Genomic DNA, 14804 nt, shown 5'->3' on the forward strand with positions numbered 1-14804 from the left:
AATAAGAGATAGTTAAAGATAATCTGTGACATTTTCTTTCCCATATCTTCTTTACTGTTTTTTTCCTATCTCAGGGGTAAAGCACTCGAGGGAATTCAAAACCACTGTACTAGTATCATTAATATGGCAAAATGATCAATTAATAAAAGAAAAGCATGAAAGTATTGACAGAACACACTAGGTAATTAGTACCTGATGGCCTTGGTGTCCAGAGCAAGAGCTCTGAGTTGTAGGAGAGCCTCTCTATAGGATCTGTGTGTGTACATCGCCACTCTTATTTAGCAGTGATGAGTTTAGTTTGACATCAGTTTCTTGAGTCCTTAATTGTATAAAAAGACATCTTTTCCCTGAACCCAGGGAGTACGTGAAATCAGCAAGTACTCTCCCTACTACTAATCGTCATCTGGGGAAATTGGAGGTAAAGGGTTGATATCAGAATTCTCTCTGTAGCGTGTATTGAATATATCATGGAAACTTACTTGATTTGATTTGGGGGAGTGGAGGTGTCTGGGTTTATATTTATATTGGATATTATGTAACCCACTGCACAAGATTTAAAGTTGTTTTTATATCTTACGTGCAGTCATACAGGAACAGGGATTATGCTACACCCGAATATATTCAAAAGAGAAAAAACGCATGTTACTAACAAAAGGAATTGGTGCAAGATTATATTTTAGAGTTAGTAAACCTCACAGTTTAAGATGTATTATAGAGGTTTTAAAAAAGGTTTGCCATAAATTGCCATGGATTCAATAATTTAGCCACATATCTTAACCTTTTACGTTTCTTTATTTTTGGGAATTCAGTTTCTGCAGATGTATCTCTTAATTCTTTTTTTTTTTTTTTTAAGGTTTCCTTTCTTCCTTTTTTTCTTTCTTTTTTTTTTTTTTTTGTTTAAACTCTAGGATACATACGCAGAATGTGCAGGTTTGTTACATAGGTATACATGTGCCATGGTGGTTTGCTGCACCTATCAACTCATCATCTAGGTTTTAAGCCCCTCATGCATTAGGTATTTGTCCTGATACTCTCCCTCCCCTTGTCCTCCACACCCCGACAGGCCCCAGTGTGTGTTTTTCCCCTCCCTGTGTCCATGTGTTCTCATTGTTCAACTCCGACTTACAAATGAGAACATGTGGTGTTTGGTTTTCTGTTCCTGTGTTAGTTGGCTGAGAATGATGACTTCCAACCTCATCCATGTCCCTGCAAAGGATATGATCTCATTCTTTCTTATGGCTGCATAGTATCCCATGTGTATATGTGCCACATTTTCTTTATCCAGTCTATCATTGATGGGCATTGGGGTTGGTTCCAAGTCTTTACTATTGTAAATGTGCTGCATAAACATATGTATGCATGTGTCTTTATAGTAGAATAATTTATAATCCATTGGATATATACCCGATAATGGGATTGCTGGGTCAAATGGTATTTCTGGTTCCTCAAGGAACCAGAATGGTATTCCTCAAGGAATCACCACACTGTCTTCCACAGTGGTTGTTTGCAGAATTAGAATTAGAAAAAACTACTCTAAATTTCATATGGAAGCAAAAAAAAGCCTGTATAGCCAGGACAATCTTAAGCAAAAAGAACAAAGCTGGAGGTATCACGCTACCTGACTTCAAACTATACTACAAGGCTACAGTAACCAAAACAGCATGGTACTGGTACCAAAACAGAGATATAGACCAATGGAACAGAACAGAGACCTCGGAAATAACACCACACATCTACAACCATCTAATCTTTGACAAACCTGACAAAAACAAGCAATGGGGAAAGGATTCCTTATTTAATAAATGATGCTGGGAAAACTGGCTAGCCATATGCAGAAAACTGAAACTGGACCCCTTCCTTCCACCTTATTCAAAAATTAACTCAAGATGGATTAAAGCCTTAAATGTAAAACCCAAAACCATAAAAACCCTAGAAGAAAGCCTAGGCAATACCATTAAGGACATAGGCACAGGCAAAGACTTCATGACTAAAACACCAAAAGCAATTGCAACACAAGCCAAAATTGATGAATGAGATCTAATTAAACTAAAGAGCTTCTGCACAGCAAAAGAAACGATCATCAGAGTGAACAGGCATCTTACAGTGTGGGAGAACATTTTTGCAATCTACCCATCTGACGAAGGTCTAATTTTCAGAATCTATAAGGAACATCAACAAATTTACAAGAAAAAAAAACAGCCCCATCAAAAAGTGGGCAAAGGATATGAACATATACTTTCAAAAGAAGATATTTATGTGGCCAAGAAACATGAAGAAAAGCTCATCATCACTGGTCATTAGAGAAATGCAAATCAAAACCATGAGATACCATCTCACGTCAGTCAGAATGGTGATTATGAAAAAGTCAGGAAACAGTAGATGCTGGCAAGGCTGTGGAGAAATAGGAATGCCTTTACACTGTTAGTGGGAGTATAAATTAGTTATCTTAATTCTTTATTTGAAAAACAATACCTACCACAAATATTGCGCAGCTTTATTGTCTTTCAGTGTTCTTTACTGTCTTCTCTCTCTTTTTCAAAACATCATCCTTCCTTTTCCTCTCTTTCTTCATCCTTCTCTTCTGTTTTCTTATTCCCCTTCTCCCACTGTCTCTTCTTTCATCACTACCTCCTTCTCTTCCCCATCCTCTCCCTGCCTTTCCCATCCTCCTGCTTCCCCCTCTTTCACTTCCTTCTCTGTTTTTCTCTTTTGCTGCTGCATCTTGGAGCTACCAGGAATCTCAGAATGAATGTCTCAATTTTGTCTCAAAGGCAGTCAGTGGTATAGTGATATTTAGCAGAAGTTTTAAAAATATGTTCAGAAGACCAAGAGATCTGTTTATAAATATTAATGGTATTAAAATGGCTTTTCTGGAGAATGGAGGCAATCATTAGAGATTTGGTAGACCCAAGGGATGTACATTTCTTCATGTTGTTCTGTCAGCGTGGCTGGCCATGTAAGCACACTGAAGCATCACTTTAAGGCTCTCTGAGAACCGTGGGGCTGTCTATGTTAAATGTAGGATTCCATCATAAATAAATGTATAGGATTATTCACAAAGATTCCATAGCAAGGGCTGCCGTTACATTACGGAGCCAAATGGTGAGCTCTAGGAAAGCGTGTTGTTTTTGACTACATACAGCCCTGTGTCGCTTCAAGATCGGGATGTGTTCCGAGAAATGTGTCATAGGGCAATTTCACCCTGTGAGAACATCACAGAGTGCACTTACATAAGCCATCCATATATAGACGGTGTAGCCTACTGCACATCAGGCTTTGTGGTATAGCCGTTTTCTCCTAGGCTACAAACCTATATAATATGTTACTGTACTGAATACTATAGGCAGTTGTAACATAGTGGTATTTGTGTATCTAATATATCTAACCATAGAAAAGGTACAGTAAAAATATGCTATAAAATATTAAAAATGGTACATGTACCTGTGTAGGGTCCATACCATGAATAGAGCTTGTAGGACTGGAAGTTGCTATGGGTGTCAATGAGTGGTAAGTAAATGTGAAGGCCTAGAACGTCACTGTACACTATTGTAGACTTTATAAACATTGTACGCTTAGGCTACACTAAATTTATACAAAAATATTTTTAAAATAACCTTAGCTTATTGTAACTTGGTTTTTTTTTTTTTTTTTTTGAGACAGAGTCTCGCTCTGTCACCCAGACTGGAGTGCAGTGGCGTGATCTCGCCTCACTGCAAGCTCTGCCTCCTGGGTTCCCGCCATTGTCCTGCCTCAGCCTCCTGAGTAGCTGGGACTATAGGAACCCGCCACTACGCCCAGCTAATTTTTTGTATTTTCAGTAGAGACAGGGTTTTCTCGTGTTAGCCAGGATGGTCTCGATATCCTGACCTTGTGATCTGCCCACCTTGGCCTCCCAAAGTGCTGGGATTACAGGTGTGAGCCACCGCGCCCAGCCATACATTTTTTACTTTACAAAGTTTTTTTAAAAAATTATAGAGTCAGGGTCTTGCTCTGTCACCCATGCTAGAGGGCAATGGTACAGTCATAGCTAACTGCAGCGTCGACCTCCTGGGCTCAAGTACTCCTCCCACCTCAGCCTCCTGGGTAGCTAGGACTGCAGGCTTGTGCCAGCATGCCTAGCTAATCTTGTAATTATTTTGTAGAGATGAGATCTCACTACCTTGCTCAGTCTGTTCCTGAAATCCTGGCCTCAAGTGATCCTCCTGCCTTAGCCTCCCAACGTGCTGGGATTACAGGCATGAGCTGCCACACCTGGCTCCACTTTATAAAGTTTATAAAGTAGGTTAGTTTGCAACAGCATTTCCACAAACATGTGAATAATGCATTGTACTGTGATATTATAACAGCTATGATGTCACTAGGCAGTAGGAATTTTTCAGCTCCGTTATAATCTTATGGGGCTGTTATTGTATATGCAATACATCATTGACTGCAGCATCATTATCTGGCACATGACTATATTGTCTTTTAAATTCTTAGCTATTCACTAGCATTCCCAAAGGAACTGATTAAGGTAATTTTTTATAGATACTTAAAGATCACAAATGTTTTTTTCAGTTAACATGCGTGTGTGTGTGTGTGTGTTTGTGTGTGTGTGTGTATCATTCTTCTTCATGAAGAAAAATGTTGGGGAATGCTCTTCTAGTTGTGTTACTGAACTGAACTTGGGTCTGCCCATCAGGTTCACCAAAGCCAAACACTTACATCAAGATTTGCAGTGAGAGAAAGTGAGACACTTATTTCAGGGTGCCAAGCAAGGAGAATTGGGCAGCTTGTGCTAAAGACCCAACCTCCTCTATGGCTTACATATAAGGGTTTTTAAAGGTGGGGAAATAAGGGGTTACAGGCAAAGGCATACATCAACACATGAAGTATGTACATTGGTTTGGCCTAAAAATGCAGGACATCTTGAAGCAGGGGCTTACCGAATCATAGGCGGATTCAAACAGTTTTTGATTTGCAGTTGGTTAACGAAGGAGAGCTTTGTGTAAAGACTTGGGGTCAGCAGAAAAGAATATTAGGTCTGTCCCATGGGCATGACTTCCTCCAGGCCACTCAGGAGGAAATTTGGAACAAAGAAATGTGGTTGGAGTTCAGTCTCCAGTTTCTTCTTATCTGAAGTCTGTGTACCAGCAGATCCATTTGGTGGCGGTCCAGGTTTCTGAAAAACAACTCAGGGCCATGTGTTAAGATGTTTTCTTTAGTTTCCGTGGGTGTTACAGGAAAGGGGTCTCCATCCAGACCCCAAGAGAAGGTTCTTGGATCTCATGCAAGAAAGACTTCAGGGTGAGTCCATTAAGTTAAAGTGAGTTTATTAAGAAAGTAAAGGATTAAAAGAATGGCTACTCCATAGACAGAGCAGCCCTGAGGGCCATTGGTTGCCCATTTTTATGGTTATTTCTTAATTATGTGTTAAACAAGAAGTGGATTATTCCTGCCTCCCCTTTTTGGACCTTATAGGGTAACTTCCTGATGTTGCCATGGCATTTGTAAACTGTCATGGCTCTGGTGGTAGTGTAGCAGTGAGGATCATCAGAGGTCACTCTAGTGGCCATCTTGGTTTTGGTGGGGTTTAGCTGGCTTCCTTACTGCAACCTGTTTTATCAGTGAGGTCTTTATGACCTGTATTTTGTGTCGACCTCCTATCTCGTCCTGTGACTTTAGAATGCCTTAACCATCTGGGAATGCAGCCCAGTAGGTCTTAGTCCTATTTTACCCAGCTTGTATTCAAGATGGAGTTGCTGTGGTTCACACACCTCTGACATAAGGAACCAAACATTTTATGACTTTAACTTCCTCGGCTATTATTTTAAGCTGTTATGACCTTTTGCTTATCAAGTTGCTCATTTACTTCTCAGGGCTAGCTGAATGCCTTGAATTTTCCTTGAGGAAACTTAAGATTTTCCTTTATTTCCAATCTGGGGTTGGAAAGCAGCAGACCCCAGAGAGGAATGCCTGTGCTGTCTCAGTTGTCAGATATTGTGGTCAGATTTATTAATGCCTTATTACTTATATAATTCTCTCAAATTGACCTTTTCAATTTTGTTTCACAACAGATGTCTGAAGAAATAAGTTTTCATTATCTTTAGAGGTAATGAGTGCCTCAAGCTGTAGTGATTATTAGACTCATAAATGCATGCAAACTTTAAATAAAAATGGCCCATAATAAGCTTTTATTCAGTGTTGATGTGTATGCTGCTCTTTGAAATTCCTCAGTGGTAATCTGTTTGGAATGTGTATCTACTGTAATGTCACGGAAATTCAACAGTGGTCATATTGGGGCTTTGCAAGACAGTACTTGAGTGGGACCTTCCCCAAAATCATTGACCAAAAACACAAACACCAAGCAAGTCTCTTTTTGCTGAGATTCTGATAACATCTGTTGTTGTTATGACACTTACTCCCTTTTTGGTAGTACAGAATTGGTATGTGAAACATTAACAGTTTTCTTTCAGGAAAATTAGAAGGAGAGTAGAGAAAGAGACATTAGGAATTCTTTTTTTTTTTTTTTTTTTTTTTTTTTTTAGACAGAGTCTTGCTCTGTTGCCCAGGCAGTGCAGTAGCGTGATCTCAGCTCACTGCAACTTCTTCTTCCCAGATTCCAGCAATTCTCCTGCCTCAGCCTCCCAAGTAGCTGGGATTACAGGCATGTGCCACCACACCCAGCTAATTTTTGTTGTTTTTGGTAGAGGCAAGATTTCTCCATGTTGGCCAGGCTAGTCTCGAACTCCTGACCTCAGGTGATCTGCCCGCCTCGGCCTCCCAAAGTGTTGGGATTACAGGCGTGAGCCACCACACCCAGCCAGGAATTTTTTTCGGCCTTGCCCATTTTTAACTCTCACAGCTTCTGTCTTAGTCCATTTCATGCTGCTATAACAAAATACCACAGACTAGCTAACCTTTTTATTTATTTGAGGCAGAATGTTTTTGCATCACCCAGGCTGGAGTATAGTGGTACAATCATGGCTCATCATAGCCTCAATCTTCTGGGCTCAAGCAGTCCTCCTACTTCAGCCTGCAGAGTAACTGGGACTACAGGCCCATGCTACCATGAAAATTTATAGTAGAGATGAGTTCTAACTGTGTTGTCCAGGCTGATCTCAAACTCGTGGCCTCATGCAATCCTCCCGCCTCAGCATCCCAAAGTGCTGGGATTACTTGCAGGTGTGACCCACTGCACCCAGAGCAGTAATTTATAATGAACAAAAATTTATTGGCTCACTGTTCTGGAGGCTGAGAAGTCCAATATTAAATGGTCAGCATCTGAAAAGAGTTTTCTGTTTCCTGCTGTCCCATCCCATGACTAGCAAACTCAAGCGCTTGCTACATAGGCAAAAGAGGGCCAAACTTAGCCGTTTATAAGGAATTCACTCTAGAAATAACAACATTATTCTATTCATGAGGGCAGAGCAGTCATGGCCCAATCACTGGTGAAAGGTGCTACCTCCTAATACTGTCACAATGACAATCACATTTAACATGGATTGGGCACACATTCAAATCATAGCAACTACAAATTCATTTTTTTTCCAAATGTATTCTTTTGAATGCATTCCTCTTAGTGTTTGTTTACTCTGTATCTCATTCCTCAATTTGAAAAGTGTTTGAAGGAAGATCATTGGGCTGAAGCATTTTCATATCATATTTGTTCACAGTGTCAGCGTAATAGAATGACATAGTAAATACTTGTTCACTAGGAAAGAGTATGAGAGAAAAGGCACTTAAGTGCAGTACCTCAGAGTAAACCTAAAATTCGTCCCTCCTCCTATATTGTGCTGACTAAAATCAGTAAGTTTCTGATTTTGTACTTTTGGGGAAAATATTAAACACACAACTTAAATATACAAATATTTATGAAGGATACTTGTGCAAAGAGGCACTGTACTAATCTTTGCACAGATATGGATATAGTTAGAATACAGTGTTTATGTATTCAGTGTTTAATATTTTAATAGATAAAGCTTGAATGGTAGGTTGTGGTTCTTTTTTTATTATTATTATACTTTATGTTCTAGGTATAACAAACGTGCAGGTTTGTTACATATGTATACATGTGCCATGTTGGTGTGCAGCACCCATTAACTCGTCATTTACATTAGGTATATCTCCTAATGCTATCCCTCCCCCATGCCCCCACCCCACAACAGGCCCCTGTGTGTGATGTTCCCCTTTCTGTATCCAAGTGATCTCATTGTTCAATGAGTGAGAACATGCGGTGTTTGGTTTTCTGTTCTTGCGATAGTTCGCTGAGAATGATGGTTTCCAGCTGCATCCGTGTTGCTACAAAGGACACGAACTCATCCTTTTTTATGACTGCCTAGTATTCCATGGCGTATATGTGCCACATTTTCTTAATCCAGTCTGTCAGTGATGGACATTTGGGTTGGTTCCAAGTCTTTGCTATTGTGAATAGTGCCACAATAAACATATGTGTGCATGTGTCTTTATAGCAGCATGATTTATAATCCTTTGGGTATATACCCAGTAATGGGATGGCTGGGTGAAATGGTATTTCTAGTTCTAGATCCTTGAGGAATCGCCACACTGTCTTCCACAATGGTTGAACTAGTTTACAGTTAGACCAACAGTGTAAAAGTGTTCCTATTTCTCCACATCCTCTCCAGCACCTGTTGTTTCCTGACTTTTTAATGATCGCCATTCTAACTGGTGTGAGATGGTATCTCATTGTGGTTTTGATTTGCATTTCTCTGATGGCCAGTGATGATGAGCATTTTTTCATGTGTCTGTTGGCTGCATAAATGTCTTCTTTTGAGAAGTGTCTGTTCATATCCTTCGCCCACTTTTTAATGGGGTTGTTTGTTTTTTTCTTGTAAATTTGTTTGAGTTCTTTGTAGGTTCTGGATATTAGCCCTTTGTCAGATGAGTAGATTGCAAAAATTTTCTCCCATTCTGTAGGTTGTCTGTTCACTCTGATGGTAGTTTCTTTTGCTGTGCAGAAGCTCTTTAGTTTAATTAAATCCCATATGTCAATTTTGGCGTTTGTTGCCATTGCTTTTGGTGTTTTAGACATGAAGTCCTTGCCCATGCCTATGTCCTGAATAGTATTGCCCAGGATTTCTTCTAGGGTTTTTATGGTTTTAGGTCTAACAGTTAAGTCTCTAATCCATCTTGAATTAATTTTTGTATAAGAAGTAAGGAAGGTTCCAGTTTCAGTTGTCTACTTATTGCTAGCCAATTTTCCCAGCACCATTTATTAAATAGGGAATCGTTTCCCCATTTATTGTTTTTCTCAGGTTTGTCAAAGATCAGATGGCTGTAGATGTGTGGTATTATTTCTGAGGTCTCTGTTCTGTTCCATTGGTCTATATCTCTGTTTTGGTACCAGTACCATGCTGTTTTGGTTACTGTAGCCTTGTAGTATAGTTTGAAGTCAGGTAGCGTGATGCCTCCAGCTTTGTTCTTTTGATTTAGGATTGTCTTGGCAATGCGGGGTTTTTTTTGGTTCCATATGAACTTTAAAGTAGTTTTTTCCAATTCTGTGAAGAAACTCATTGGTAGCTTAATGAGGATGGCATTGGATCTATAAACTACCTTGGGCAGTATGGCCATTTTCATGATATTGATTCTTCCTATCCATGAGCATGGTATGTTCTTCCATTTGTTTATGTCCTCTTTTATTTCACTGAGCGGTGGTTTGTAGTTCTCCTTGAAGAGGTCCTTTACATCCCTTGTAAGTTGGATTCCTAGGTATTTGATTCTCTTTGAAGCAATTGTGAATGGAAGTTCATTCATGATTTGGCTCTCTGTTTGTCTGTTACTGGTGTATAAGAATGCTTGTGATTTTTGCACATTGATTTTGTATCCTGAGACTTTGCTGAAGTTGCTTATCAGCTTGAGGAGATTTTGGGCTGACACAATGGGGCTTTCTAAATAGACAATTATGTCATCTGCAAACAGGGACAATCTGACTTCTTCTTTTCCTAATTGAATACCCTTTGTTTCTTTCTCTTGCCTGATTGCACTGGCCAGAATTTCCAACACTTTGTCGAATAGGAGTGGTTAGAGAGGGCATCCCTGTCTTGTGCCAGTTTTTAAGGGGAATGCTTCCAGTTTTTGCCCATTCGGTGTGACATTGGCTGTGGGTTTGTTATGAATAGCTCTTACTATTTTGAGATACGTTCCATCAATACCGAATTTATTGAGAGTTTTTAGCATGAAGGGCTGTTGAATTTTGTCAAAGGCCTTTTCTGCATCTATTGAGATAATCATGTGGTTTTTGTCTTTGGTTCTGTTTATATGCTGGATTACATTTATTGATTTGCGTATGTTGAACCAGCCTTGCATCCCAGGGATGAAGCCCACTTGATCATGGTGGATAAGTTTTTTGATGTGCTGCTGGATTCGGTTTGCCCGTATTTTATTGAGGATTTTTGCATTGATGTTCATCAGGGATATTGGTCTAAAATTATCTTGTTTTGTTGTGTCGGTTGTGGTTCTCTATTGTAGTACTTTACTTTTAAGGATAAAGAGTTTCACTGTAATTCATTATGCATTAGTTGGCCATTTAAAATTTATGAGCTGGGGAATGACATGGTCAGAGTTATGTTAAGATGAGTGACTATGAAGCAGGTAAGATGGATTGGAAAGCTGTTAGAAGATGATTGCTGGGGACTAGGTAGGAGCTAATGGTCTGAACTAGGGTTGATATTGAGAATAGAAAGTAAATTATGTAAGTAGAATCTATAGATTTGGCAGTTCATGGGAGGAGGGAAAGAGGGGTTACCCTAATATTGATAGTCTGGATTATTAGGAAAATTTTTCCCCTCATCCATTCATTTAGCATTTATTGAGCATGGAGTTATTTTTTAACGGAGTTATTTTTTAACAGAGCAAGGAATTCAGCAAGAGGAGAAACAAATTTTAGTGTCTGGATAATATATTGGATATCGAATATATTAAACTTATTGTGCTGACAAGAAAGCTTCCAGAAAGTATTTCAAACTTTGGTTCTAGAATTCAAGAAAGTTTGAAGCTAGAGATAGAGAGCTAGCATCCTATTGATGGTACTAAAACTCATCTATTAATACGTAGAGGAAACCTCAATTGCCACATTGACAAATCAAGTAATATTAGCCTATTTGGGGATTTTTGTGTAATCAGATTTGCCCAGAGTCCTTTTCATGGTTTATTGTTACTTCTTATATATAGTTTATATTTTATATATCAAAACAGCACAATCACAAGTGTGTACTAAAGGATTAATGTATGTAGACAGTTTACCATAAAACTCTTATGTGTTTACTGTAAAGAAATATCATTTCATTTCAACTTTATATGTTGTGTAGCCAACGGAAAATATCATTTGGAGCTAATGAATATGTAATTTTCACAAGGTGGATGGATTACTTGAGTCCTAGAGTTGGAGACCAGCCTAGGCAATATGGAAACCTCGTCTCTACAAAAAATACAAAAATTAGCCAGCTACCCGGGAGGCTGAGGTGGGAGGATCGCTTGATCCTGGGAGGCAGAGGTTGCAGTGAGCCAGGATCACTCCATTACACTCCAGCCCAGATGACACAGAGAGATCCCATCTCAAAAAATATATATATATTAAAAAATTTTTCACTAAAACCTTTTAGAAGTTGGTAGAATTTTCACACTGCATTGTATGATGCTATTTTCATAATTTTACGTGCTTCATTTCTTAGTGGAAAAACATTTGTTTCTGTGTAAACTTATCAGTGGATATCATCATTAGTGTTAAGGTGAAGCCTGATACAAATTATGCCCCTCTCTTTAAAAAAAAAAAAAAAGTCAACAGATTAAACTACCACTGGCATATTATTCAGATTTCATCAGTGTCTTCATCTGTGACATCATATGGTGTTAGTACAAACAATGGAATGAATAAGTTGACATTTATGATTAGTGAATGGAAGGTATCAAATATCAAAAAATTTTTGACTTGAAACACGTTGTAGTTTTCATTGTGGTGTTCTAGGTTAATGGATTTTTTTCCCCTCTTTTTGGTGTACGTACTTGGAAGGACGCGTCTGTCACAGGAACATTTTTGCAAAGCACTTATCTTCTGACTTGCCCATGAATTCCATGTTTAAGCAGTCAAGGCTAACAGTGTGCTTCTCAAATTTTAGCACGCGTAACAGTTGCTTGGAGAGCTTGGTGAAACACAGATTCTGGAATCCTCCCTCTGAAGATTTGAGGTGAGGCCCAAGAATTGATATTTGTAACAAGCTCTCTGATGATGCTGATGCTGCAGTTCTGAGGACCACATTTTGAGTAGCACTGAGGTGACACATTGTGACAGTCACTCTAGAATTAGTAATTTAGAAAGCACTTAGACTTAATATGTAGAGAGTGTTTGAAATCAAAATAAAATATTTCGTATTGGACAGCCCATTGCCAAAAAATCTCAGCTGATGAGAATTAAGATTTCATAACTAAAAGTGTTACTTATCCTTGAAATAGTCAGAAAACAGATAACACATACCAATCCTGATGAAATATTTTATCAGTTCCTGTATTTCTTTTGTAGTACCATGTATGATCCCCTATTTTTGTATCAAGAGAGTTTCTTAATCTACTTTTGTGGTAGTTTTTCTTACTCTCAATGAATGATATGGTAATTTAAAGAATTTAAGTTTATGTAATTGAAAAGTTTCCCCCAAATTTGAGGAAATTACTTAGATCATACAGTTATAGGTGTCAAGTCATTTCAGAGTGCACACCAACATGGCACAAGTATACATATGTAACAAACCTGCACGTTATGCACATGTACCCTAGAACTTAAAGTATAATAATAATAATTAATTAATTAATTTAAAAAATAGCAGTTTACTGAAATTTTGGAAATAGATGTCTTTGTATAATGAAGAATCACACAGATACTATCACTCTCAGTATTTTTAATATTGTGACATATTTATGGTATTTTAATTTTGGATGCACTTCGGGTTTCTACTCAGCAATGCTTAGTCTTTTAACATGTTTTGAAGTTATTAAAGTTGGCAAATGTGCTTGAAAGTAATAAAAAATTTCCATAAACTAATGTGTAATTCAAGCTTTTCACTAATTCATATTAATTTTTTCATTAATTTTCTGTGTTTTTTGTTGTACTTATCTTTCTATTAATATTGGAAGAAATTCCTTATTTATCCTTTATGGTTTAGAAAGATTTGCTAAATTCTTTTTAAAAAATTTAAACATGTCTGAAGATGTTTTTCTATTGAGATATTGTCAACATAAAACGAAAAATGCACAGATCTTAAGTGTTAAGTTTGGTGAGTTTGATATCATGTAAACACCACCCCAAATAAGATATAGAACATTTCTGTTCCTCCAGCAAGTTCCCTCATGCCCCTCTTTCTTAATTTCCACTACCTATTCTTACCTGGAAACCGACTTTCTGGTTTCTATCACCACAGATTAAATGTACCTAAATTGGGATTTCATGTTCATGTAATCATACAGTATGTACTTTTTATTCTTTCTTCTTTTACTTAACAGATATTCTAGATTTTCATTTATGTTATTGAGTATGTCATGATTTGTTCTTTTTTAATTGTTGAGTAATATTTCTTTTCTATGGATTTAATGAAAGGTATTTACCTATTCTGCAGTTGATAGACATTTATGGTTCCAGTTTTTTAATAAGACTGTTACGAATAAGACTGTTAATCTATTCTTTTATGAATCTTTTTGTAGATTTCTGATTTTCATTTTTATTGATCATAGAGTAGATGTATATGTAACTTTATAAGCAATTGCCAAATTGTTTCCTCTCAGCAGTATATGAGAATTCTGGTTATTTCATATCTTATCAACACTTGGTGTTATCAGTATTTTTTTTTCTTTTTTCTTCTTTCTCTCTCTTTTTTTTTTTTTAAGACAGAGGCTTGCTCTGTCCCTCAGGCTGGAGTGCAGTGGCACGATTTCCATTCACTGCAACCTCTACCTCCCCTGTTCAAGCAATTCTTGTGCCTCTGCCTCCTGGGTAGCTGGGACTACAGGTGCGTGCCACCGCACCTGGCTAATTTTTGTATTTTTAGTAAAGACTGGGTTTCACCACGTTGTCCAAGCTAGTCTCAAATTCCTGACCTCAGGTGATCTGCCCGCCTTGGCCTCGCAAAGTGCTGGGATTACAGACATGAGCCACCACACCCAGGCAGTCATTTTTATTTTAGCCATTCTTTTAGGTATGTAATAATATCTCATTGTGATTTTAATTTGCATTTTCCTAATAACTAATAAAAAAGTTTAAGTTATTTCCTAATAACTAATAAAAAAGTTCATGTACACATTGTTCATCAGTTTTCTTTGAAAAAGTATCTGTTCAATTTTATTCATCTGGTTTTTAATTAGTTTTGTCTTTTTATCATTTATTTATAGGTTTTTATTCATGTATTCTGATACAAGTCCTTTGTTAGAAACATATGCAGCCAGTATTTTCTCCCAGTCTATGGCTTGTTTATTCATTTTCTTAGTGGTATTTTGATGAGCAGAAAGTTTTAAAATTCGATGTTCAGTTTATCAATTTTGTGTTACACAGTTTATGCTTTTTATTTTCTGTCAAAGCACTCTTCGCCTACCCTAAGCGGCAAAGATATTCCCTTGCGTTGCCTTTATGGATTACTTTTACATGTATAATTCATTCTGAATTAATTTTGGTTTATGGAATAAGAGGGATTGAGGTTATTTTTTTCCCCGATATCCAGTTGTTTAGAAACCATTCGTTACATACTTTCCTTTCCTCATTGAGTTGCTCTAGCAGCTTTTTTGAAAGTCAATTGACCATATGTGTATGGTCTGTTTCTCGGCTATCT

At 37.7% G+C, this 14804-nt stretch overlaps 1 protein-coding gene and 1 long non-coding RNA gene across 6 annotated transcripts in view; one reads left to right on the plus strand and one right to left on the minus strand.

Annotated features, from left to right (window-relative positions):
• DNAJC24 (DnaJ heat shock protein family (Hsp40) member C24) overlaps positions 1-14804 on the plus strand; it is a 63453-nt gene that overhangs the window by 24936 nt on the left and 23713 nt on the right. The gene's annotated exons all lie outside the window — the stretch shown is intronic.
• The window catches only part of LOC103877575, a 35992-nt gene that overhangs the window by 8505 nt on the left and 12683 nt on the right, over positions 1-14804 (minus strand). For both annotated transcript variants that reach the window (XR_637327.4, XR_004177649.1), the window contains exon 2: positions 4926-5161. This is a non-coding gene — a long non-coding RNA (uncharacterized LOC103877575). The remainder of the gene's footprint in view (positions 1-4925; positions 5162-14804) is intronic.

This window comes from Papio anubis, chromosome 12 (genome assembly GCF_008728515.1).
Source record: "Papio anubis isolate 15944 chromosome 12, Panubis1.0, whole genome shotgun sequence".
Taxonomy (NCBI): Eukaryota; Metazoa; Chordata; class Mammalia; order Primates; family Cercopithecidae; genus Papio; species Papio anubis.